This window comes from Nicotiana attenuata, chromosome 1, assembly GCF_001879085.1.
Source record: "Nicotiana attenuata strain UT chromosome 1, NIATTr2, whole genome shotgun sequence".
Taxonomy (NCBI): domain Eukaryota; kingdom Viridiplantae; phylum Streptophyta; class Magnoliopsida; order Solanales; family Solanaceae; genus Nicotiana; species Nicotiana attenuata.
Window position 1 is genome coordinate 106,850,453 of NC_031989.1, and position 26,964 is coordinate 106,877,416.

A 26,964-nucleotide genomic window follows, 5' to 3' on the forward strand; every position below is an offset into this window, starting at 1 on the left:
CATGGTAGGCGTCGTTCTTTCAGGCCCGCTCAGTCGGCTCGTCCTGAGTATCGTGGTGCATCTTCAGGTTGTGGGTATCATGGTTCTTAGCAGAGTCAGCCTTCACTCAGCGCTCTTCCAGCACAGAGCTCATCTCGTGCCCCGTCTGCACAGGGTTCTTCCAGGCCGAGTGCATCAGCTAGTCACTACGGCGCGAGGGGTTCCCTTCAGTCCCAGTCTCCAGCACCTGGGAGCTGCTATGAGTGTGGAGAGTTTGGGCATATGCGGGTGCTGAAGAAACCGGACCAGAAGACGTGGGCTGACCCCTCTGCTGAGATGAGCTAGCAGCACGACGAGGACAAAGGACACTGCCTCCACATGAGCTGGCTGGGGGAGCGCGGGTACCCATGTGATATGAGAGTGAGCCCGAGGGGCTGATATTATGCTGAGTGACTGATACTGAGCCCGAGGGGCTGATACTGTTCTGAGCGACTGATACTGGGCCCGAGGGGCAGTTTCCACTCACTATTTACTTGTTGTTTTACCTGATTTACCTGGTTTTAAAAGGAGATTTCATTTGATTCTTGGAGATTTCATTTGATTCTTTACTGTTCTACTGATTTACTGTTTTTACTGCGTGATATAGAATTGCTTTGTGCAGTTATGTGTTTTCATACCTTCGGTTATTATTTATTATTATTACTCACTGGGTTGGAGTACTCACATTACTCCCTGCACCATGTGTGCAGATACAGGCATAGAGGAGTCTGCACCTGAGCGCTGATTCTTTCTAGACCAGGCAGTGACGAGGTAGCTGTTGACGTCCGCAGCCCCTTATCTCCCCTATTTTATATCTTTTGAGTTCCTTCAGACTATTGTATCGGATTTTATATTCCGTAGACTCATTACAAACTCTGTAGTAGCTCATGACTTGTGACACCCCGATTTGGGCTGTGTCGGGATGGTTTCCCTCATTATTATCGCTATTTCCGCATTATTTGCTATATTAAGCATGTGTTAGAATTGTTATTGCTAATTAATTGCTTTAAAAGAGGTGTTGGCGTTGTTCTGGCTGGCCTTGTCTTCACGAGAGGCGCCATCACGATCGGATTTGGGGTTTGGGTCGTGACAAAGAATTAACCTAAATATTCAATCTCCTAGATTAAAAATAGTCATGTATAATATATGTTTATTCCTTGTATTATATGTATATGATCATCTATAATCATACTATAATTTTTGTATACCGATTAGGAATAACAAACAATAGATGCGGCCGGCTAATTGTATAAAGGTCCCTTCTTATTTTTGCACTCTAAGATATTCTTCATGGAAATAATATTGATGTGACAAAAACATTCAAAAAGAAAATGTGGTCAGCCAGATAAGCCAATACTTCAAACAAAAAAAGAATATTAAATGAATTCCAAAATTTTAGAGTAAAATATTTAAAACCCAAACCCATCAAAGAATTGGCAATTAATTTCACTATTTTTTTCCTTCTCAAAGAGAACAGCAAGATGTTATATTTCCATAATAAAAATTCTGTTGGGAAAGATATTATGACAAACAATCGCATATGCAGAATGTCATGTAGTAATTTTCTTTTTAGTCTATTTTAGAAAAATATCATCTATGTATATTTAATAAATTAATTTATAATTAATGACACTTCCTTAAAGGCATGATGTCATGACATAAATAAAATCACATGATAGATTTTTGGTATAAGTTATATATGCGTTCTTTAGTTTAAGACGACAAAATTTAAAAGTTATCTTTGCATTCTTAAATTTCGTGCTCAGTCAAATTAAGACACATAAAATAAAACGAAAGGAGTAAGTTATTGTATGCAAGGACGAATGTAGTGTGCTTGTTACGGGTTCAATTGAACCCATAACTTTCGACACTGAATAAAAATTTGTGTAAAATTTCATTAAAATTGCAAAAATAATAGATATGAATGTGTTCTTTAGTTTAAGACGACAAAATTTAAAAGTTATCTTTGCATTCTGAAATTTCGTGCTCAGTCAAATTAAGACACATAAAATGAAACGAAAGGAGTAAGTTATTGTATGCAAGGACGGATGTAGTGTGCTTGTTACGGGTTCAATTGAACACATAACTTTCGACACTGAATAAAAATTTGTGTAAAATTTCATTAAAATTGCAAAAATAATAGATATGAATACATAACTTTAAAAGTATAATGAGTTCAACGTTAAAAACCTTAAAAGTTGAACCCATAGAGTTTAGACCCTGAATCCGCATGTGACTGTATACAATTTGAATGCCACCACTTCTAATTGCTTAGGATAATTGCTCATCGACATTTAAAACGCAAACTTAAAAACCTTAATATCCTAATCGTCATAGAAGTCAATATTAATATCAATGCAACCTTGTTCTGCCACAACTTTCGTAAATTGATCATAACTTTGTGTAGAAATATTCCAACCACAAATCGTTTAAATTATTGGAACCTAGACTTCAACTGTTACACTTTTCTTTTAGAAGTTATGATTAAAACTTTCTAAACACTTGTTGCATCCTAAAGGTTAATTAGATCAAGTTTCACTTATTAGTGTGAGCATGTAATTTTTGCCCGACTGAAAATACTCCTATAAAATTCACAAGAATAGATTTTTCTAGTTGTTTTAATTTGTCTAGAATTTTTAAGCTTTTCTGGTTAATTTTGTTTGCATTTAGTTATATTTTAATATATTAAAATTATGAAAAAATACCAAAAATGTTTAAACTATTCCTTGCGTAGCATCTTAGGTTTAATAGCATTTAGGACTTAATTGCATTATTAAACAAAAAATCACAAAAACTATTGACCGCTTTTAAACTTTAGTTTTTAATTGTAAATTAGTAATTTTTCTTTCATTAGTTTAAATTAATTAATTATTTAAATGGTAAAATAGATAGCTATGTTTATTTCTACAAATTAGATGATTTAGGACCAAATCTAGGTTTTTAATTAATTTTGTTAGTATTTAAAATTAAAAAAAAGGAAAAATTCTATTTGGTCCCGAATTTGGGCCAAAAAGTTTCTGAGCCCAAATTTCCTCCAAAACCAACCAGTCCAGCTCCTATTTACCCAGCCCAGCCCCATTCCTAACCCAAAACGCCACTGTTTCGTCATTATAATCCCATCTGTTGATCTGATATGATCCAACGACTGGGAACTAACCACCCACCTCCCGTAAATATGTCCGAACCGCCCCCCTAACCCCCAAAATCCCCCCAGTATGTCGTCTCCCCCCAAACGTAACCATCGTCCGTCGCCCGCCGCCCGCCGCTTAGCGGAAATCGCCCCACGGCGGCGACCCACCTCCAATCGTCCCCAATTTCACACCACATAATCCCCAACACCCCCTAATCCCCATCCTACCATTATTGTCCCCAAAATCCCTACCCATTTTTGTTAATTTCAAATCTGAAATTTCAAAAAAAAAAAAACCCTAAGCCGCCCCTAACCCAATTTTTGTGTGTTCAAGGCTCGATTTGAATCGAGACTTACGTTAAACAATTATTCTTGTTAAGAACAATTGATTAATGTTAGTCTTGGTTCGTTCGAGAATCGCCGGATTCTGGCCAAGTGATAGTAGCCTATATTATACGATGTAGATGCTATTTATGCTCTAAATTAACCATACTTTATTGATGTTTTAAGTGCTAAATGATAACAAAATGCTCTAATTGAGGTTTTTATGCTTTGCAGGAGCTACTCCGAGTTAGGAAGAAGATATAATAGAGTCTTTTAGGGTCAAAAATGAAGATACAAGGCCAATCGAGAAGAGCCCGGATGAAAACGAGCAAGAAAAGGCGAAGAAAAACTGGGCAACAGTCCACCGCAACCGTGGTCGGGCCGCGGCTGGAACACGGTGAAAGAAAGGCGAAAAGCAGAATGGTCTAAAACGACCGCGTTCGGACCGTAGTTGGCCCGCGACCGTGGTCGATCTGGAGAAGGCCAAGAAAGTTTAAGAGCTAAAGTGTAAAGCATGGGAAACTTATCCTAACCATATATAAACTCAACAAACTCGCCCAAGTTAAGGTTAAGCTTGTCTTTAGACTCAATCGGAGGCAAGAACAAGTGTGAGAAGATCAAGACACCATTAGAGTTTTTCATTCTTCTTCTTGTTATCATTATTTTGTGAATTATGAATGTTTTTATGGTTTTATCTTATTTTACCATGAGTAGCTAAACATGTAATCTAGGGTTGATGGAACCAATTGTTAGATGAAGTTTTGGCTCAGTTTTGTTATAATCGAGCCGGGTTTATTATATGATTGTTCAACTATGTTTTGTATGGTGCTTAATTGAACGGGCCCTTGATTAATCGTGTCTAATCGCCTTGTGTTGCTTGAGAAAGAATACTAGGTTAGATTGTAGTTGAACAACACCACTTTTGGGTAATTGAAGAGATTCATTACTTGAATTTAAAAGTGGGGTTAGAGATAACGAAACTTTGGTAAGATAATTCAGAACTGCATAAATTATCAGCTAGAGTAGTTCGAGAGAATGCTCTAGTAAATTATCGTAGTTGATCGAGAGATAATTGCGGTAACCCATAGCTCATAATCCTCATAGAGTATTACATTGAGACTATAGCAAAAGAGTTAAGAATTAATCTAGCAATTGGGGAAGTCAAAACCCTAGATCTTTTTACCATTGAATTATCTTTAATTTGGAATATTGTTAGTTTTAATATCATTTTACTTTAGTTAAATAAATCCCAATATTCATTGATAAAAAAATCTTGCATCCGGGAATTGTTTGAGCTTGTACTAGCATCGCTAAGAGTTGTAATAGATAGGTTAGTACCCTGAGGATTCGACTCCGGACTTTTAGACCGGATTATATTTGCAGCGACCACTTATCTTTTTTATGACTAGAGTTGGGCGTGATCAAATTTTGGCGTCGTTTCTGGGGAAGCTAGCGGTGTTATTTATTACAACTTAGAAGTAGTGCTAGAATTATTAGTTTAGATAAATTTTCTACGATGTTAAATAATTTTTCATTGGAATTCTCACGTTTGACTCTTGTGTGATTCAAGTGTATGCCTAGAGATTCTTCAAGGATTGGTGAACTGCTTGAAGGACTCTCAGACCCCGAGAAAACATTCAGGGCATTAAACCGTGCCAACAAGAAGAACAAACAATCACAACAAACACACCAACTCGCAACTGAAATGGACAATAGGGAAAACATCAATGCAAATAATCGGGCACCTCTTGTGCCGGACGAAGGAGTGCCAAACGAAGCAATGGTGGCACCTCTTGTACCACAAGATGCACTTTATGATTGGGCACAGCCAACAGCTGATAACCTGGACACCGCCATTGTTGTGCCCCAAATATAAGCGGAGACATTCCAGATCACCAACAACATGCTGCATCTTCTGCAGAATAAGGGATTGTTCTTCGGGTCACACATTGAATACCCTCAACAACACCTGAAAAATTTTCTGTCAATTTGTGTGACCCAAAGGCAGCCAAATGTGACCCCAAAAGCCATCAAGCTGTTACTGTTCCCGTTCTCTGTGACCGGGGAAGCTCAGACTTGGCTGAATTTGCTCCTTATAAATTCCATTGCCACTTGGGAGGAATTAGTCAAGCAGTTCCTGAAAAAGTTTTACCCGCCCACTATTCCGTGCACTATTGGGAGTTATGCTTTTGCAAAAGCATTGTGTGACTTAGGAGCGATCATAAACTTGATGTCTTTGGCAATATATACAAAACTGGGCATTGGCAGAGCTAGACCGACTTTGATGCTGTTGCAACTAGCTGACCGCACGGTTAAAAGACCGACGGGGATTCTTGATGATGTGTTGATACAAGAGGGAAAGTTTGTAATCCCTGCAGAATTTGCTATTCTGGACTGCCAGGTAGATGAGGAGATACCCATCATTCTGGGGAGACCATTCTTAGCCACTGGAAGAGCATTGATTGATTGTGAAACTGGGGAATTAAAAATAAGGTTGAACGATGAAGAAGTAATATTCAACGTTCAGCAATCCATGAGGAGACCCAGTGAATATGCAAATTGCTCACTAGTGGAAGCTATGGATGTGATCCTGTATGAAGAAGACGAGATCCTGAATGCCAAAGATCCATTGGGAGCTTGCTTGACAAATTTAGAGGAGATGGATGGTGAAGGGTTGGCAGAGTGGGTCATGGCACTCGAAGGCCAAGGATTCTGGAAGAGGGAACCTCAGTTTAAGCCCCTTTATTTAGAAGAGAGAGCTACACCACCTGCAAAACCATCAATAGAGGAACCACCACAGCTGGAGCTGAAACCGCTTCCATCCCACCTCAGGTATGCTTTCTTGGGTCCCAATACTACTTTGCATGTTATTATATCATCTGGTTTGCTAGCTGTGCAGGTAGAACAATTATTGCAGGTGTTGCAGGAATGCAAAACTGCCATTGGTTGGACCATGGCAGACATAACGGGTATCGGCCCGGACTTCTGCATGCACAAGATTCATCTGGAAGAAGGGCACAAACCTTCCAGGGAACATCAACGAAGGTTGAACCCGAATATGAAAGAGGTAGTGAAAAAGGAGGTAATCAAGTGGCTACGTGGGCATCATCTTTCCCATCTCTGACAGCAATTGGGTAAGCCCCGTTCAGTGTGTACCGAAAAAGGGTGGAATAACAGTTGTACAAAATGAGAAGAACGAGTTGATCTCAACTCGTACAGTCACAGGGTGGAGGATTTGCATGGATTACAAGAAATTAATCGCAGCCACCCGAAAGGACCATTTCCCCTTGCCCTTTATTGACCAGATGTTGGACAGGTTAGCTGGGCGAACCCATTTTTGTTTCTTGGACGGATATTCGGGGTACAATCAGATCTCAATAGCCCCGGAAGATAGAGAGAAAACGCCCTTCACATGTCCGTATGGCATCTTTGCCTTTTGGAGGATGCCCTTTGGACTTTGCAATGCATCGGCCACTTTCCAGCAGTGTATGTTAGCCATTTTCACCGACATGGTCGAAGACATTATGGAGGTGTTTATGGATGATTTCTTCATGGTAGGGGATTCATTCGAAGATTGTCTTTATAACCTTAAAAGAGTACTCAAACGATGTGTGGAGACAAATTTGGTGCTGAACTGGGAGAAGTGCCATTTTATGGTACAAGAAGGCATAGTGTTGGGGCATAGAGTGTCAAAAATGGGGATTGAAGTAGACCATGCAAAAGTTGATATGATTGAGAAGCTCCCAGCACCCACTTCAGTGAAAGCAGTGAGAAGTTTCCTTGGGCACGCCAGATTCTACAGGTGGTTCATCAAGGATTTTTCAAAAATTGCTAACCCCTTATGTAAGCTGCTTGAAAAAGACCAGCACTTTATGTTTTCTGATGATTGTAGGTTAGCATTTGAGGAGCTGAAGAAGAGATTGGTGACTGCACCTTTCATTGTTGCACCCAACTGGGGGCAACCATTTTAGCTGATGTGCGACGCCAGTGATTATGCTATAGGAGCGGTTTTGGGGCAGCGCAAGGAGAAAATTATGCACCCAATTTACTATGCAAGCAGGACGCTTAGTGGTACACAACTGAACTGCACGGTCACTGAAAAGGAAATGCTCGTTGTAGTGTTTGCCTTCGACAAAGTCAGGTCATACCTGATTGGCTCGAAAGTTATTGTTTATACTGACCATGCAGCCATTAGGCACTTGATAGCAAAGAAGGAGTCAAAAGCCCGCTTGATTCGCTGGGTTCTGTTGCTACAAGAATTTGACCTGGAGATTCGGGATCAAAAAGGGACAGAAAACCAAGTAGCAGACCACCTCTCGAGGTTGGAAGGGGCAGAAAGGAGAACGGAGGTTGAAGATATCATTGAGACATTCCCGGATGAGCAATTGCTTGTTGTGACAATGGAGGAGGCACCATGGTATGCTGATAATGCTAATTACTTAGCATGTGGTATTGTACCTCATGATCTCTCCTCAATTCAAAAAAAAAAAAAAATTTCGTGATTGTCGGGCGTATTATTGGGATGAACCTCTATTGTTCAAAATATGTTTTGATAACATGATCCGGCGGCGTATCCCCGAGCAAGATCAACCCTCTATTTTGCAGGCTTGCCATGCTTCGCCATATGGTGGACACTTTGGAGGAATTCGGACAGCAGCAAAGGTGTTGGAATCAGGCCTGTATTGGCCTACATTGTTCAAGGATGCCTATGCTTGGGTCAAAAGCTGTTATGAATGTCAAAGGACGGGCAACATATCACGTCGTCATGAGATGCCAATGACCACAATCCAAGAGGTGGAAGTTTTTGACATGTGGGAGATCGACGTCATGGGGCCTTTCGTCAGCTCATACGGTAACAAGTATATACTGGTTGCCGTTGACTAAGTCTCCAAGTGGATCGAAGCAGTTGCTCTCCCAACTAATGAGGCGAAAGGGGTGACCAATTTCCTAAAGAAAAACATCTTCACACGTTTTGGCACCCCCGAGCCATAATCAGTGATGTTGGCTCTCATTTTTGCAATAGAGCGTTTGCACGCCTGTTGGAGAAGTATGGAGTTCGCCACAAGGTAGAATCACCATACCACCCACAAACAAGCAGGCAGGTGGAAGTGTCCAGTAGGGAAATTAAAAGTGTCCTCTCAAAAATAGTGAATGCAACAAGAACTGATTGGGCAAAGAAGCTGGATGATGCATTGTGGGCATACCGCACAGCCTTCAAAACTCCAATTGGTATGTAAACATACAAGTTGGTATTTGGAAAGGCATGCCACCTTCCGGTTGAGCTCAAACACAAAGCACTATGGGCATTGCGAAAACTGAACTTAAACATGGAGACAGCGGGCACCAACATAGTTAATGGGTTGGATGAGCTTGAGAAATTCTAGTTCCAGGCATTCGAGAGTGCTAGACTATATAAAGAAAGGATGAAACTGATGCATGACAAGCACATCTTGAATTAGAACTTCAAACCTAGAGAATTAGTGCTGCTATACAACTCAAGATTGAGGTTGTTCCCGGGTAAGTTGAAGTCTCGATGGTCAGGACCGTTCAGAGTGGTGCAATTGTTCCCAAGTGGAGCTGTGGAGATCGAATCTGAAGATGGGACGAACAAATTCACAGTAAATGGGCAAAGGTTGAAACATTACCTTGGAATGACTGAAGAAAAAGGGGACAGTGTGGTGATAACGTTGGAGGAGCCCCAATACACAAATGAGGAGTGATGACATGAGCTTGCGTCGTGCCGTGACGTTAAATCAGGCGCTGCGTGGGAGGCAACCCATGTTTCCTTTTGTTTCTCTTTTTGTTTTGATGTTGTACTTGATGTATATGATACTAACCCTTTTTTTAGTGTACAGGGCAAGATTAGTGCATAGTGGGAGAAATCGGGGTCCAGAAGCAACTCCAGAAAGGTAAAGATTTTCGGAAGCCCGTGACCGCGACCGCGACCCGGGTGCGGCAATTTGGACATATTCTGTCTCTGTGCCACCGCAACCACGGTGGGACCGCGCACGGGTGCGGTGAATTGCAACTATTCTGTTTTGCTTTTCTTTTTTCATCGCGACCGCGGTCGGACCGCGGCCCGGGCGCGGTGAACTGCGACTATTCTGCCTGCCCAGGTAAGTTTAATTAATTTTGTTATTTTATTTTTTATTTTTTTATTTCTTTCTCTTTCTTCTTTTTCTCTTCTAAACCTATCCGCACCCCTCACTTCTCCCACTCCTCATTCTCACGCTAAACCCCTAACCCCACGCCCCTTCTTCTCTTCCCATCTCTCACAAACCCATTTCTCTCCCCCCCTCCCCCTCACACACACTTCCGACTCCCCTTCCTCCCCAACCTCCATTACACTCCAACTCTATAAGAACCAGGTATGTCATGATTTCCTTCTCTCTTCTTCTCCCCTTCTTTTTTGCAATTTTTAATGTTTGAGTGTTGTAGTATCTATAGTTAAATTTTTAATTTTCTTTTCTTCTTTTTAGTGGGTAATGTGTAGAATGTAGTAGAGAAGGGCATGGTGTTGTTGTGTAAAGTTAATTGTGGTGGGGTGGAGTTGTGAAGTGATTGTGGTTGATTTGGGGGGAGAGTTTGTACTTCCATGGGATAAGTGTGTTAAATCATAGTTCCATGCACACCAGGTGCTTGTGAAATTGCCCCAATTGAGATGTAATGGCTAATGTGACCATGGTGTTGGTGAAGTCTGAGTAACCACCCAGGGTTCATACAATTCAAACCCTCACTAATGGTAGCCCTTGTTTTGTTAGGTACAATGTATCAATCCAGGAAAAGACATGCCACAGGTTCCTCTGCTAGTGGGCCCGGTGGTTCATCCAGATCTCGTGCTCAGGCTAGTTCGAGCCAGTTTGAACGCACTCGGTTTGTCTCCAAAGCGGCTCAAGATAGATTTACTGCAAAGACATCCAAGAAGCTGGTGCCTGAAGTGCATATTGACAGGCATGCCTTGCGGGTTGAATGCCTAAGTATCTATGAAGAATTGAGGGGGCGTCAGCTGGACATCTTCTTTAATGAACCAGAAGAGGGCAATGTACTGATGGTAAGAGAATTTTATGCGAATTTCCCGGACCATGTGGATAGGGTTGTCATGGTACGAAATACCCCGGTGGATGCGTCTCTTGAGGCCATCCGCCGAGTGTATAGGTTGCCGGTCTTCACTGGAGAGACGAATTATTACCAAGAGTATCAACGCCCACCTGTCTGGTGGCAACCAATTGTTGAAACAATCTGTGTGGCTGGCTGGGATCCAATATGGATAAAGCCGAGAATGACCCTGAACTCCCAATCTCTTACTTGGGAAGCTAAGTGTTGGCTTACAATCATCAACAGCCGTTTGCTGCCATCCATCAACACTACAGATGTTAATGGGCCAAGAGCAGCGGCAATTTATTATTTTGTAACCCAACACGATTTTGATGTGGCACGGATCATTAACGATGAAATGTTCATTCGCTCCCCAGAAATACTCAAAGGGTTCTACTTCCCTTCCCTGGTAACCAAGCTGTGTCGTGCTTCACGAGTTCCTGAAAATCCCATAGTAGATGGGAGGTTGCCATTAAAAGCTCCATTCAAGGCTAGCAAAATCACAGTTGGGAAAGACCAGGCTGTGGCGGATGATGATGATGTGGATGATGCGGATGATGATGATGACGAGGGAGCTATGCATGCTGCCGCCCCACCGGTGCATATTGTTGATGAGGCGGGCCCATCACAGGCCCGCCGGAGTACTCGGATGATAGCTTTGGAACAAGAGATGGCTGGCCTACGCACTTCGGTTAATGACCTGAATGTTAGAGTTGACACTTTGGCCACTCAAAATGCTAAGTCAGAGAAAAAGATCACGGGCTGGCTCCGGGCGCTAGGACGAGCGTGTCATCTCGATCCTGGCACCGTCTCCGATCAGGACTGAGCACCAGGGAAGTCCCCTTACCTTACTCTGCTTTAATTTCCTTGACATGGGGACATGCCAAATCTCTAAGTGTGGAGTGGGGGACGGTTATTGTTGTTGTACAATTTAATAGATTTGTTTGATATTTTTTTGGTTGCTGTTAATTAACTTTGACTTGGCCCGAAGTCGGACACTTCTTGACGGGTCTCTTGAGGGACCTAAGTTGAACAAAAAAAAATGATTTTCGTCTGTTAGGCAGTGTATCAACTCCCCCTTGGTTTTTCTTCAAACCACGGTTCTTTTCCAAGGGTTTCCATTTGAACAGGGTGTAGTTAGTTTTTTTTTCTTTTTATTAGTTTAGGAATTTTTGGGGGAGGAAAGATTAGAAAGAGGATCCCTTGACTCCATGGTACCTTGAATAGAGATTGCTTTAGTGTGACACTTAGGCTCATTAGTTGACTCTAGCAATAAAGCCTTAAATTGTGTGTTCTTGAGTTGGCTTAAGCACTTTGAGCAGAGTGCCGGATGGTTCTAACTGAATTGAGTCATGTGCCATGTGTGAGTGAGGCGTTGTGTATTCTATGCTAACACTCAATGCCTAGAACTTTCCCTGTGTGTGTATGAAGCGAAATGGTAGTCTTAATTGGTTTGGAAAGTGATATAGGCGTTTCCTTGTTAAACCCATCTATATATGTTTTCACCACCTGAGTGTATATATCCTAGTTAACCCCTTTGAGCCTGTAATCCTGTTTCCTTGGCAACCTTATTACAAGCGTTACCCAAGTTTTGCAGTACCTATCTTCTTGAACCCTATCACCTCTTAGAAGCACTTGATTGTAATGAATATGGAAAATCTAAATTGTGGGGTCGCTGGTTGGGCTTTCGAGTGGAACCAAGAAGACATAAAAACAAAAGGGGTGCACTTTGTGATAAACAATATTAGAAGCCACCAGAATCTAAAAAAAAAGAGGAGAAGAGACGGAGGTGAATAATTTTTAAAAGAATAAGTCTCAAAATGGTGGTGGTCTTTAAAAGAGAAAGTATGCTTAAAGAAGTAGGGGGTTTAACTCAATGATGTAAAGGTGGAGTGAAGGTTTGATAAAGGTATGGGCTTAAAAGTGGAAAGTGCATGGAAGTGCTTGGGGAGGTGTAGTCACTATACCCATATGTATCCTACCTATTCCGCAGCCAACATTACAACCAAATAAAGTCCTACTTGATTCTAGACCAAATGGGCTCGGTTAGTCGAGTATTACAGTACGGGCAAGCCTATGGTGCGTTGTTTGTGGCATATGAATTATTTCTGAGGGTGAGTGAAATCTTACGTATTTGAATTCCTCAGTGTGTGAATTGTAATGACCATGACACAAGTCTCTTTTGTGGTGAGTAGGCACGTGATTCATGAAGGGAAGGTAAGTCTGGACCTCTGACTGAGAGTATGAAAGCTGGTTAGGGACATTAGGTGGCTAGAGAGAGAGTTCACTCTTGACGTTAGGATGTACTCTAAGGTAATCCACCCATGTGAATTATTCTTGGTATAAGGAGTAAGGAAGTGACCCAGAGATGATTAGGCTTATAGAGTGTAGTTTTGTTGCTAGAGGACTGGCAACGGTTTAAGTGTGGGGTGTTGATAGTAGCCTAAATTATGCGATGTAGATGCTATTTATGCTCTAAATTAACCATACTTTATTGATGTTTTAAATGCTAAATGATAACAAAATGCTCTAATTGAGGATTTTATGCTTTGCAGGAGCTACTCCGAGTTAGGAAGAAGATATAGAGTGTTTGGGGTCAAAAATGAAGATACAAGGCCAATCGAGAAGAGCCCGGATGAAAACGAGCAAGAAAAGGCAAAGAAAAACTGGGCAACAGTCCACCGCGACCGCGGTCGGGCCACGGCTAGAACGCGGTGAAAGAAAGGCGAAAAACAGAATGGTCTAAAACGACCGCGGTCGGACCGCGGTCGATCTGGAGAAGACCAAGAAAGTTTAAGGGCTAAAGTGTAAAGTGTGGGAAAATTGTCCTAACCCTATATAAACTCAACAAACTCGCCCAAGTTAAGGTTAAGCTTGTTCTTAGACTCAATTGGAGGCAAGAACAAGTGTGAGAAGATCAAGACACCATTAGAGTTTTTCATTCTTCTTCTTGTTATCATTATTTTGTGAATTATGAATGATTTTTTGGTTTTATCTTGTTTTACCATGAGTAGCTAAACATTTAATCTAGGGTTGATGGAACCAATTGTTAGATGAAGTTTTGACTCAGTTTTGTTATAATCGAGCCGGGTTTATTATATGATTGTTCAACTATATTTTGTATGGTGATTAATTGAATGGGCCCTTGATTAATCGTGTCTAATCGCCTTGTGTTTCTTGAGAAAGAATACTAGGTTAGATTGTTGTTGAACAACACCACTTTTGGGTAATTGAAGAGATTCATTACTTGAATTTAAAAGTGGGGTTAGAGATAACGAAACTTTGGTGGGATAATTCATAGCTGCATGAATTATCAGCTAGAGTATTTCGAGAGAATGCTCTAGTAAATTAACGTAGTTGATCGAGAGATAAATGCGGTAACCCATAACTCATAATCCTCATAGAGTATTACGGCGAAATTATAGCAAAAGAGTTAAGAATTAATCTAGCAATTGGGGAAGTCAATACCCTAGATCTTTTTACCATTGAATTATCTTTAATTTGGAATATTGTTAGTTTTAATATCATTTTACTTTAGTTAAACAAAAACCAATATTTATTGATAAAAAAATCTTGCATCTGGGAATTGTTTGAGCTTGTACTAGCATCACTAAGAGTTGTAATAGATAGGTTAGTTCCCTGAGGATTCGACTCCGGAATTTTAGATCGGATTATATTTGCAGCGACCGCTTATCCTTTTTAGGACTAGAGTTGGGCGTGATCACCAAGTCGCCGTTGACCGGCCAAACTTTGTCGCTTTCATCGTTCGTCGAGTCATTTCGTTTCGTTGATTCATTCCGGCCAATATTTGTACCCCCCCTCTCTTTTCTCTTGATTCTATTTTTTTATTTGTTATTTTGATCCTGTTTTGTACGACCCCAGTTCGCCCTCCGTGAAGTTGTCGTGACGGCACCTAGTCCCTATGACTAGGTAAGCCTAACAATGTGGAAGATAAACCATAATTGCGGAAGAAAATAAATAAAACTGAACTGGTAAAATAAAATGGTGTTTAAGGTGCCGATCAGCACATACCACAACAATTCTCGAAGCAAACAAAACTCCCAAAACCCGAAAACTCACAAATCACAAGCTAAGGGATACATAAGAGGCTCTGACTCAAGAATATCTATACAAGGAAAAATACTGATAGAACAATACTTATTCACTCTTCGGTCTGCGGACGTAGCAGATATACCTCGAAGTCTCTATAGAAACGCCTCCTTCCCAGGCTGACAGAACTGAACGGGTGTATCTGCACAACAAAATTTTGCAGAAGAGTAGCATGAGCACACCACGGCGGTGCCCAGTAAGTATCAAGACTAACCTCGGTAGAGTAGTGACGAGGAACAGTCAAGGCACTTATCGGTCAAATAAGCAGTATAATCATAGGAATAATGGAACCGACATACAAATATGTAAAGTCTGCATGAATGACAAAAGAAATGCTACAATTCACAATAAGGAAAAAGGGCAACAAGTAACAACGAGAATATAGTAAATGACGATACAAAATGACGACAGAATCACAATCCAAATCCTAAGGTCACAACACAGCAAGGGAAAAACAAGTCAATAATTCATATCCTACAGTGATGTCCACATAAGGGCTTATTCGACCCCTCTCAACAATTTTACCAAATTTCGGACAAACCACAACTCACGAGAACCCAGCATCTCAAATCTAACACTTGGCATCCTATGCCCCATAAATCTCACGGTCATGCTGACAACTCACTGGCTAACTAGGGCCACTCTCACGTGTAAAAATGGATAAACGAGGGCGTACCTCCACCCTTAGCAAAATCAGGAGGAATTCACCTCTATTAGGAGTGTTCAGCTACGTGTATGCTTGTGCAAGTGTTCCTAACAAAACTCTACCAGCTAGTAAACATAAAAAGGGGAACGGACCGCACGTACGATGTTTCCTCACAACTTCCAAGCGATAAAGCTCATACAGGTAAGCAATCCACAATCTCAATATTAAACAATAGGAAACGCCTCCACAGGCCGTCACAATTCTTTACAATCAACCCCTGACATAGCCCACCTTATTTCGCCACGCGTGCAATTAATAATATAATAGGCACCGCCTTAATTCGCCACACGTGCATCACAATGCTCCCACCTTATTCCGCCACATGAGCAACACACATATAAGCATATAACATATCCCGCCTTATTACGCCGCATGTGCAAAAACATCAATAACAACAATAGCACGTCAAAGACCTCGTGCAACCCTTCAACAACAACCGCACGGCAGAAACCTCGTGCATCACAGTATCAACAACCGCACAGTAGAAACCTCGTGCATCGCAATATCAACAACCTCACGGCAGAAACCTCGTGCATCACAATATCGACAATTGCACGGCAGAAACCTCGTGCATCACAATATCAACAATCGTACGACAGAAACCTCGTGCATCATAATATCAATACAACACTACAAATGACAATATATACAGGAACAAAGCAAGAGAATCAACTCAAGAAATTTCCGTTCACCAACAGACGGTACAACTAACTCACAAGGAATAACCGTAACAGGGAAATACTAAGCGCAATAAGAACAACTCAACAAGGGAGGAATAATATGAAACGACGATTTCATAATACTAAGTTCAACAACAAGGAAGTTAACATCAATTAAACAAATTACAATTTAAGGAAATATCAATTAAACATAGGATATCTAACTTCTTTCCAACGAGGACCAATTAATTACATGAAAGATAGAAAATAGTGTTTCCAAATAAAGACAAGCAGTTAAGAGGGATAATGTGACTATAGAAGGGTAATGTCTACAGTGAAACAAGTAAAAGTCAATTAGGCAACAAGAATAAGCCAAAAAGGGCAAATAAATTCCAAGTAAGACATGTAAAGGTGAAGCTAATGACAGGGAACTCAATCACATCAAGAACAACTTCATATTCGGTGATTACAAGGATCTAGGAGCCTAAAAGGGACAACTTTCCACAAATAAATCCGAGCACGCACTCGTCACCTCGCGTAGAAGGAATACAATCAACAAAGAAGACTCAAATCCTAAGGGGAAGTCCCCCACACAAGGTTAGGCAAGATACTTACCTCGAACCGGCTAAAATCAACTAGCAACCACGTTCTTGCCACGAGTACTCGACTCCAAATGGCCCAAATCTATTCAATTAAATCACACATTGTAAATAACATCTCAAGAAACTGATTCTACTATTTAATTCAAAGCTAAAGCGCGAAATTAGGCAAAATGACCAAAATGCCCTTCAGGCCAACGTCTCGGAATCGAATAATTTTCACATTTTCAGAACCCTTGTACTCTCACGAGTCTAACCATATAAAAATCTCCCAAATCGGAGGTCAAATGCTCACTCAAAACTCAATAGTTTAGTCTAGGAAGTTTTTCTCCCATTTTGATGCCAAATTCGAAATTAGATGATGGATTAAGCTATATATTGATGGAATACAACTAAAAGGGATTAAGAAAACGTTACCCAATGATCTTCACTTCAAAACCCACTCAAAATCTCCCTCTCCCGAGCTCCCAATTGATTTTTCCAACTTTTGAAACTCAACCCTCGAAATTCCCTTTTCTGAACAGTGAATACCGCTTGTGCGGTCAAGGGACCGCTTGTGCGGTCCCGCTTGTGCGGTCCCGCTTGTGCGGAACTCTGGCCGCTTCTGCGGCTTCCTTTAAAATCCCAGCTTCCGCTTCTGCGTTTTCCTTTAACTGCCCAACACCGCTTCTGCGGTTATTTACTCGCAGATGCGGTCCCGCTTCTGCGTGCCAACCACCGCATCTGCGGAAACAAACAAGCTTGGCCAAAACCGCTTCTACGGTCTTCAATGTCGCATCTGCGGTTCCCAGGCCGCAAATGCGGAAATACCAGAAGCAGCAAAGACTGCATTTCCAAACTTCAAAAATCCTCCCGTTAACCATTCGAAATCATCCCAAGGCCCCCGGGACCTCAACCAAAAGCACCAATAACACCTAACACCCTATTCAAACTTGTACCAATCTTCAAAACACCTAAAACAACATCGGAAGTTCGATTTAATCAAAGATTCAAGCCTAAGAACTTCAAGTTCCAACAAAACACGCTTTCGATCAAAAACCTAACCAAACTTCGTCCGAATGACCTGAAATTTTGCACACACATCCCAAATGACATGACGGAGCTACTGCAACTTCCGAAATTCCCATCCGACCCTCGGATCAAAAACTCACTATCGGACCGGAAACTTCAAAAATTAAAACTTCGGCATTTCGAGCCTAAATGAGCTACGAACTTCCAAAATACATTCCGAACACGCTCCCAACCCCGAAATCACCTAACGGAGCTAACAGAACCATCGAATTTCCATTCTGAGGTCGTCTTCACACTGTTCTGACTACGGACCACTTTCCAACACTTAAGCTCTCATTTAGGGACTAAGTGTCCCAAAACACTCCGAAACACCACATCGAATGTCCCGACAAACCAAAATAGCAGAAATAAACTTAGGGGAAGCAATTAATAGGGGATCGGGGCGTGAGTTCTAAAAACGACCGAACGGGTCGTTACATGTTTCTTTTTATTTCTTTATTTGAATTAGTCTTAATTTGTTTAAGGTCAGTGAATTCAATTGGTTAATGACATAAGTTTTAGGTTAATTGAAACAATTTTAACTAGCTAATCATTGATATGCATATCTCTTAGGTTTATTGCTGTTAATTGGATTTAATTGTTAGCTAATCGTGTATTAATTAGTTTCAGATGTTTAAGAAGAATTGTTTGGTAGTAATTTATCCCAATTTTAATCTGGATGTTCAGTTTTGGGCTGGACAGTGAAGGCCCAATTAGTCAGGGCCTGAGTTATTTGAAATTACAGGATTTGGGCCTGTCTTGGGCCATTTGGCCATGACATTTGACCCAGGCCCAAGAAGAAGGTTCTACAAAAGCACCAGCTGTCCAGAATTATCGTAAAAACGATGCTGAAATTGGCTAAGAAAGGGACAGCTGTAAACTTAGTTAGGAAAGATTCCTTTTTCCCTTAATTTTAGGGAGGGCTCATGGGAGGGGAGCTGAGATTTTTCCCTTATATAAAAGGACTCCTACTTACAGAATTGAGGGGGGATTATCGCCACTCTCACTCTGAAAAAGCAAAAACAAAAAAGCTTAGATAGAAAAGAAAATTTAAAAGGCTGCTTCAACTTCACTATTTTCTGGTGCACTTTCTGGGCTTAGAAGCTGCTGAATCTTAGCACAATGGGTTGTTGATTACTGCTCAGCCGATCTTGTTCAATCAAACTTTATTTGCTCTCAAGTTTGGCTTTTATTTGGTCGTCTTTCTTCTGTTGTTTTTGCTGCTAGGTATGTGATCTATCTGTCCTGTCGGATCTTCATTAAATATAGATTCAAAGATGGAGTTTGTTCTTTCTGTGCCTATTGCTTAGATCTGGTGCATCATAGCTTTTGGCTAGTTGTCAAAATCCATCCATTGTTTGCTTTCTGCCATGATAAATGAATTTTATTTCACGTTGTGATTACTGATTGTATTGTTGAAAATCTCATTAAGATAGAGTTGTTTGATTTCAAGTTGAAATGACCTAGTATAAGTTTAGTTCATAAATGAAACAAACTTGGTTGGTACATTAACACCTGTAGCTTTCTTTTAAAAGCTGAATGTGTGGATTGTTGGCTTCAGGAATCTAATTGGAGACGAGTGTTGCTTGAAGTTTTGGTTAAATTTTGCAGTGTTAGCATTAGCTCTAAACATAAAGCTGTTGCAGTTTCGTTTCATTTCTTTCCTGCACATGTGATGAGTAATGTGGTGTCTATTTGAGGTTATTGAGGGCTGTTGTTGCTGGTCACTGTCTATAGTTTGTGGATTTGGCCACTAGTTGGCCAAATCAGCAAGTTCTAAGCCAAAGAGTGGGATCTGCTGTTGGTATTGTGCTGGATATTGATAACTTCATGTTGTGGATTAAAGTTTATGTGGATAGACCATATCCAAATTGGCAAGTAATCATTAGCCTAGCAATTTCATGGAAAAATTGTAATATAAGTAATTAGTGTTTTCTCTTTGAAGTTTGAATTCTTGTATAATAGTTCAGTTGTGATTCTTAAATGTTAAATAAGCATGTCTTCCCGTTTAATGTAGTTTATAATTGTTCTCACTTAGTATCAATACACAAAAATACGCATTCACAGTATCTTCCACCAAAAGCAGAGTTTGATCATTCTATTGTTTGAAGTTGTTACCCGTTGTTACGGCCAAACGCACACGCAAGTATGCGCGATCGTTAAGTAATAAAGTAGTGAGTAGAGTATCCTTCCCACGAAGACTTGTGATTAACTATTGACTAATTCAAACTCACTTAACTTATTTATCCAAGAGGTTTATCACAAAATAGAGATGTAACTAATTTACTACCTAAACTATCAAGCTATAATTTAACTGGAACAATTAACCAAACAACCAGCAATTTCGAGTAACAAACAGTAGGAGAGGATATTCTAGGGTCACGGGCTAACTGAAAATCGTGTTGTGTTCTTGGCTTAAAATGACTAATTGATTTATCTGGATTGTTGATTGACAGGGTTAATATTGCTCATAAGAATCTGTCGAGTTCTTATTCGCGCATTCAAGTTAACTCAATGCCTATATGTCTATGGAATTAAAATTAACAAGAATGCATTTACAATTCCTGTATTTCAACCAAGCAAGGCAATTGGGTATATGTCTATCCCAATCGCTAATCCGTTCCCCGATGCCCGGGTTCAAGAACTTGCTCTATTTAATTCTATATGCAATCTAAAGTTCACACTTTCGAGTTCAACTAAAGATTCGTAGATAGTATTTCACTGTTAGCTACTCAGCAAAATAATTAAAGCAGAATTAAATAAACAACCCAATATGATAAACCAACTTTGTCGAATTAAACTTCAAACAACAACATTCATGTTTCACCCATGACCCTAGAACAATGGGTTTTAGCCACTCATACTAGTGTTCATCACAATAAAGTTCAATTTCATCACAAATAGCAAAAACAAAGGGAAGAAAAGAAGAACTTGATGGTCAAATCTCCTCCTTGCCTCTTCCTCTCTATTTCTTGCACTAGACTATGAAAACCTTGATAAATAATCCTTAGGCGAGCTTGACTTTATATAGGTTAAGTGGGATTTTCTCCAGATTTTCAATTATACCCCTGAACAAGTCTTTCCGGAACTTGGACTAGCGCGGTCGCGCACCTGGGCGCGCATCTGGCCGCGCTAGTTGGCTGACTTTCTGTAATGGACGCGCTAAAAGTAGCGTGAGCGCACATCTGGGCGCGCTAGCCCAGTCCCTTATTTCCTTGATTCTTTTCCTCGTCTTCGTGCATACTCAGCTCCGAGGGGTCTTTCTTGCTCTAAAATAGTTCCAATCACCTCTTTAAGGCATCACATAGGCTCCTCGTCCTGCAATATGTACAATTCACAATTAGAGCCCATTTTTAATCAATTACCTATACTATGACATTGGAACATAATCAAGCAGGAGCATATATAAACAATCGCCAAATTACCTAGATTTAGCCTATTATCACCCGTTGATCTTTCCACTATTGTGTTTATGAAACTTCAGCCTGTATCATGATTAACTCGTCATATAATCCTCATGTGATCCAATGTTAGGCAAATTTAAATAGCAAATGACGTAACTGCTCCATATTTGTGTATTAAGGCAGAACATGGATTGTAGAATGTTCAGCCACTTGTTAAGATCAAGTCTTCATCTTATATCATTATACTTGTCCCTATGCGAATGCTTGCAATGATCTGTAGTTTTAGGAAGAAGCAAAAATCACAACTGTGGGTACGGTTTTCGTGACGTAGTTGTGATACGTAATTTCCAAAATTCAGGTGCATATTTTATGTGACTCGACTATAACTTCAAACAATAATAAAATAAACATGTTGTAGATTGTGGGTACAGTTTCCGTGACGCGATTCGCAATGTGTACAAAAACAAACGGGTGTGCGACATTGCGACTTGTTCAAACAAATTCCTTAAATAATTAGAAGCGGTTTAAAAGGCACAATAGTTTTAAAGCTTCTGTTAAATCAGATAATTAGGCCGATTATTAATAGTTAAACGACCGTGCTAAAATCACGGAACCCTGGAATGCCTGACACCTTCTCCCGAGTTAACAAAATTCCTTACCTGGATTTCTGTGTTTTGCAGACTGTAAAACAGAGTCAAACTTTCTCGATTCGGGATTTTAAACCGGTGACTTGGGACACCATAAATTATCCTAAGTGGCGATTCTGAATTTGAATATAAATAATTCATTTTTGATTATTGTCACTTTAATTGGAAAAACTCCCTATCCCCTCGGAAAAAAAGGAGGTGTGACAATTAGCATTAAACAAATTCAACTTTGATTTTCACGGTTCCAAGTGATCTCTCCGATTCAATTCATTCCTTTTCCAACCTAACATATTTTTTAGGGGTGTCAAGCGGGCGAGTTGGACCAATATTTAGCGGGTCATATTTTTCTTGGCCAATTTTGATACCTCTAATACTTTCCATTACTCAATCATAGTCAGACAACTTGTCATTCAACATTCTATATATATATATATAATGCTTGGATGGTTTGGGTGGAGACTCGATGGTTTTTCTACTAAGTGAAAAGGAAAAAGGGTCAAATCTGCTCCTAACTATTTGAATTTGAGCAATTCCGTCTCTGTTAAATTTTTGAAATCTTACTCGCGCTATTAGAAAAAGTTTTATTTTTACCTTTGATCACTAACCAAGCTTCCGCCTAAGGGTAATTTAAAAATTATACTCAAAAGTTAAGGGGTAAATATGATTTTTTTTTAAGAAGAATTTTGATACGTGGATCGATTCATCTCACGCTGGAGCTTCATTAATGATAATAGCAAATATAAGCAGATTTGCTAAAGATAAAGGTACGAATACACCGGAAATTTATGGAGGCAAAATTGAGCAATTAATTTTGAATCTAATTCGCTATCTTGCATGGCTCTCATGCATTCTCGTAATAACTATACTTTTTAATTAGTCACAAATCACAGGAAAAGGAGAAAAAATAAAGAGCAAAAAGGGAATGTTTTCTTCAAATATTCTTAGTAATTTCTCTTCACGTTGGTTCTTCCTATGCCACCAATCACTGCGATAATTGCCCAAAAAAAGCTGTTCTTCTTATGTATGACGGTAATAAAGGTGTTGAATTTTCACAAAAGCGGATTAATTTAATACTTCTTCAGTTAACTTTTACTTATTCAGTATTCTAAAAATATGTTTTCACTTTTTACTTGTCAATTTTAGCATATCAAGGAAAGATAATTTTTTTTCCTATTATACTCATAGTTATTAATTACTCATTTCAAATTATTTTCTCAAATCCGCTAAAATATGCATTAATTAATATGGATATCATGAAAAATTTTACTTATTATTTTTTAAGGGATGTGCAAAGTCCATGGTAGACAAGTACAAGCGAACTGAGGGAGTATATAAATTAGTTGGTGTGAGTGTCAAGTAACTATTTATCGACTACTCTTTTATATAATGCAAATAATCTACTTAGACGAATATATATATAAAATTAAAATTCTAACTCAGCTTCTGACACACACAAATTTACTACACAACTCGAAAAAGGAGAAATGTTTATTAATGAAAAAATATATCCTGACGTTCTTAGATTCAACAACTCACCATACATTCATGAGGATGAATATGAATTTAAAAATTGATACTTAATAATATATATGTTGTAACAATAACGACAATAATATATTCAGTGTAGTTCCGCCAATGGAGTCTGAGGATGGTAATATATACACAGATCTTATCCCTACCTTCAAGAAGGCAGAAACGTTGTTTCCGAAAGACCCTCTATTTAAGGTAGGTAAAAGAAAGGGCAATAGCAACAAGCATACCAATTAGAAAACCGAAGCAAAAATACACTTAATAATATGTTATAAAAAATCAATGTTTAATGGTACGTTAGAGGGCCACTTGTAACATGCATGGCCTCAAAGGCTAAGGACATGACCTCACAAAAAGGTATATGTGACCATTTTTAGTTAGTGGCCTATTCAAAAAAGGGGAATTGAATGCAATTTAAATATTTACTTACTCCCTTTTTTCCCCTTTTGCAAAACCTCTTTCTTAGATTGGGGAATGAATTTTGATGGATTTAACTTTTTTGTGGTTTAATCATGCAACAGTTTCTAAAGTTTATTAGCTCAACTAATTAATTTGGATATATTCTTCATTTTTAGGGCTTGAATTAATTTTTTTGGTAATAGTGAATATATTCTAACTATTTCAACACACTTCTCATAACTTATGAATAAAATCAAAAGATGCATTGGATCGTTGAGATATTTTTGTTTCCAAAATAGAGGTGTTACAATGTGAAATATGAATTGCTAGGCTTATGATTGGAACTATTCCAACTAACAGCCATGTAATAGTGTACTGTCTACAGTAGGGGTGTTCATGGTTCGGTTTGGATCGGTTTTTCCCTAAAAAGAAACCAAACCAAGTAAGTCGGTTTTTCAAATAGTAGAACCAAACCAAACCAATTAAGTCGGTTTTTCTCGATTCGGTTTATGTCGGTTTTTCGGTTTTTTCGGTTATTTGTCGATTTTTTCTTAAATATAAGACATACACTACCAAACACATATTCCGGCGACCACATTTTCAATGTAACACTATCAAATCAATTGCTCTTTTGAGAAATCTATTATTTACCAAAATATATTGATGATAATTGAATCAAATAGTGATGAATGATTTAAGGACTTAATTAAAAATATGTTATTTTTAACACGAAATGGATTCTTACACTAAACAAAAGAATACCAATCAAACTAGAATGTAAAGGTAAAGAACTGTATTAAAAGTGCAACTATTAACATTTACCATAAATTTTTTGAAACTTTGTATAACAATATACATATATATAAGTGTAATATTAAATTTGAAATAACTAATCCTATAGTCGGTTTGGTTCGATTTTTTTCTATTTAAAACCAAAACCAAACCAAATTTGATCGGTTTTTAAAACTCAAAACCAAAACCAAACCAAACCAAAAAGTATCGGTTTTTTTTGGTCGGTTTGGTTTGGTTTTCGGTTTGGTTCGGTTTTCGGGTTTTTATGAACACCCCTAGTCTACAGGTTTTTTTCTAATACAATGTGCTGTCATCTGTATAACATTATTTAGTAGTTGTATATCATAATATATAATATTTATTCCTTTTAAGTTATTGGGTTCTATATTAATAATTTGTATATATTTAATAATTTTTTTTTTTTAAAAAATACATAATTTGAATCAAAACTAATGGGTTCAGCCGAACCCGTAACCAACACTGTGACTCCGTCTCTATGTGTAGGAGGTACTAGAATGTCCCTTTATATATATTATTCAAGTGATCACATGTTTGAATCAAAATTATCCACTAATATTTACATTAGAGTAGGCAGTTATACTAGCCTTTTCACAAACCTTTTTATTGCGAACTGCTTTATGCATCGAATTTTCTCTTTAAAAATTGTGAAGGAAATATTTTCTTTGAGCACAGAGGGAATAAAAAAAAGAAAATAGTCTTGTTTTTAGTGTGAAAAATAGCAAGAGGAAAATGCCATTCTTGCTTTCATTTCTCTTATTTTCTCCTTCAAACCAAACAAGGGGAAGGGAAGTATTTCTTTTTAATTACTTTCTTCTCTATTTTCGTTGTTTAATTTATTCTTTACAATAAACCATCCAATTATTGGAGTTCTTGGTATGACAAGCTAGCTAGCACTATGAAAACTCAGTTCTAGGAACTTGAAAACAGAATATATTTTCTTGGAATGACAAATACAATTAAGATAAATTTTAAATTTTTATTTTTTTAAAAAGAAGACAGAAAATCACAGAACCCAGTTCCGAATACCACGAATATTACCAAAAAATACAAAGCATATGACCAACTCACTTGGGCCAACCTTACTTTGTATCCATAAAAATTTGCTGTCTTTTACACTCGATTAGAATAAAAACCATATAGTATTATCATTGATTTAATTGGTTTTATCCTTAACAAGCTTCTCCGTAATCAATTAAGATTGTGGTGGAGTGATTTCATTTTTAATTAAAGGTTTCGAGTTCGAGTTCTAGGAGCGTTCTACCTCCCAGGGTGAGACTTCCAGGCGCAATCTGAATTAATCGGACCTCAACACGGTATCCGAACCGATTGAGAAGCCCCCAATAGAAAAAAAGCATTATAATTTGCAACTAGCTGCATTCACTAATAAAGAGGGGACTAATCAAATTTAATTAAGAAACAAGTAATAATTCAATAGATGATAATTAAACATAATTAGCTTCTAATTATCTTATCCTATGGACCTATACACCAAAGTGGTTGTCCTTATTCTAACTAAAAGTGGAGAATAAGGCGAAATAGTAAAAGACCAAAGATTTAGATTCCACAAAATAAGAAGCTTTCAAATTAGTACAAGTCTAGAATAGTCCAAATATGTCATAGTCCTAAAGGATAAAAATTTACCCGAACTCGATGACAGGCCAGAGCTATCTTTGTCTATGGGAAATTAATTGACATCTATTTACCGAAAAATTATAGTGTATACATAGTCGCCCCCCCTCCTCCCCCCCCCCCACACAAATAATATATATATATATATATATATATTATATATATATATATATATATATATATTATATATATATATATTGCATTTATTCGTTTGAACGTGTTAAGGGCATGTCATCGGAGTGCTCTTTTTAATCGATAGAATATTTTTGTTCTTAGTTTTGAACGGTCTCTTTTAGTCACGTACAATCAATGGGTCAATTTGGCCATTTTGAGTAGCAATATATAGTGCATTTGTTGGACTCGATCCAAATTATGTACAATGGTTAACGATGTAGAAAATATTTACACAATAAAATTACATTATTTTTATAATAATTAATAGTTGATAATTTGATAGAATTAGTATCTAACCTGCTATCATACGTTACACTAGTACATATAACTTAAAACTTCTAAATTATCTATCATTTAAAGGTCGCACTATTTCCACAAGTCAACAAATTGTTGACTATTTTTTAAAAGAACAATTTGTTGACTTTGGTAATAGCTTTATTAATTAAAGAATCAGAGTAGGACTGTCAAGGCACTAAACAAGATACTTCAATCCAAAAAATTAAAAAAAAATTAAAGACTGAGAAAGACACATGGTAGTAACATAAATGGTACTATACTTAGGGTGTGTTTGGTACGAAGGAAAATGTTTTCCATGGAAAATGTTTTCCTAGAAAATGTTTTATGGAAAATGAGTGGTTTTATCACTTATTTTCTCTTGTTTGTTGGTAAGTGGAAAA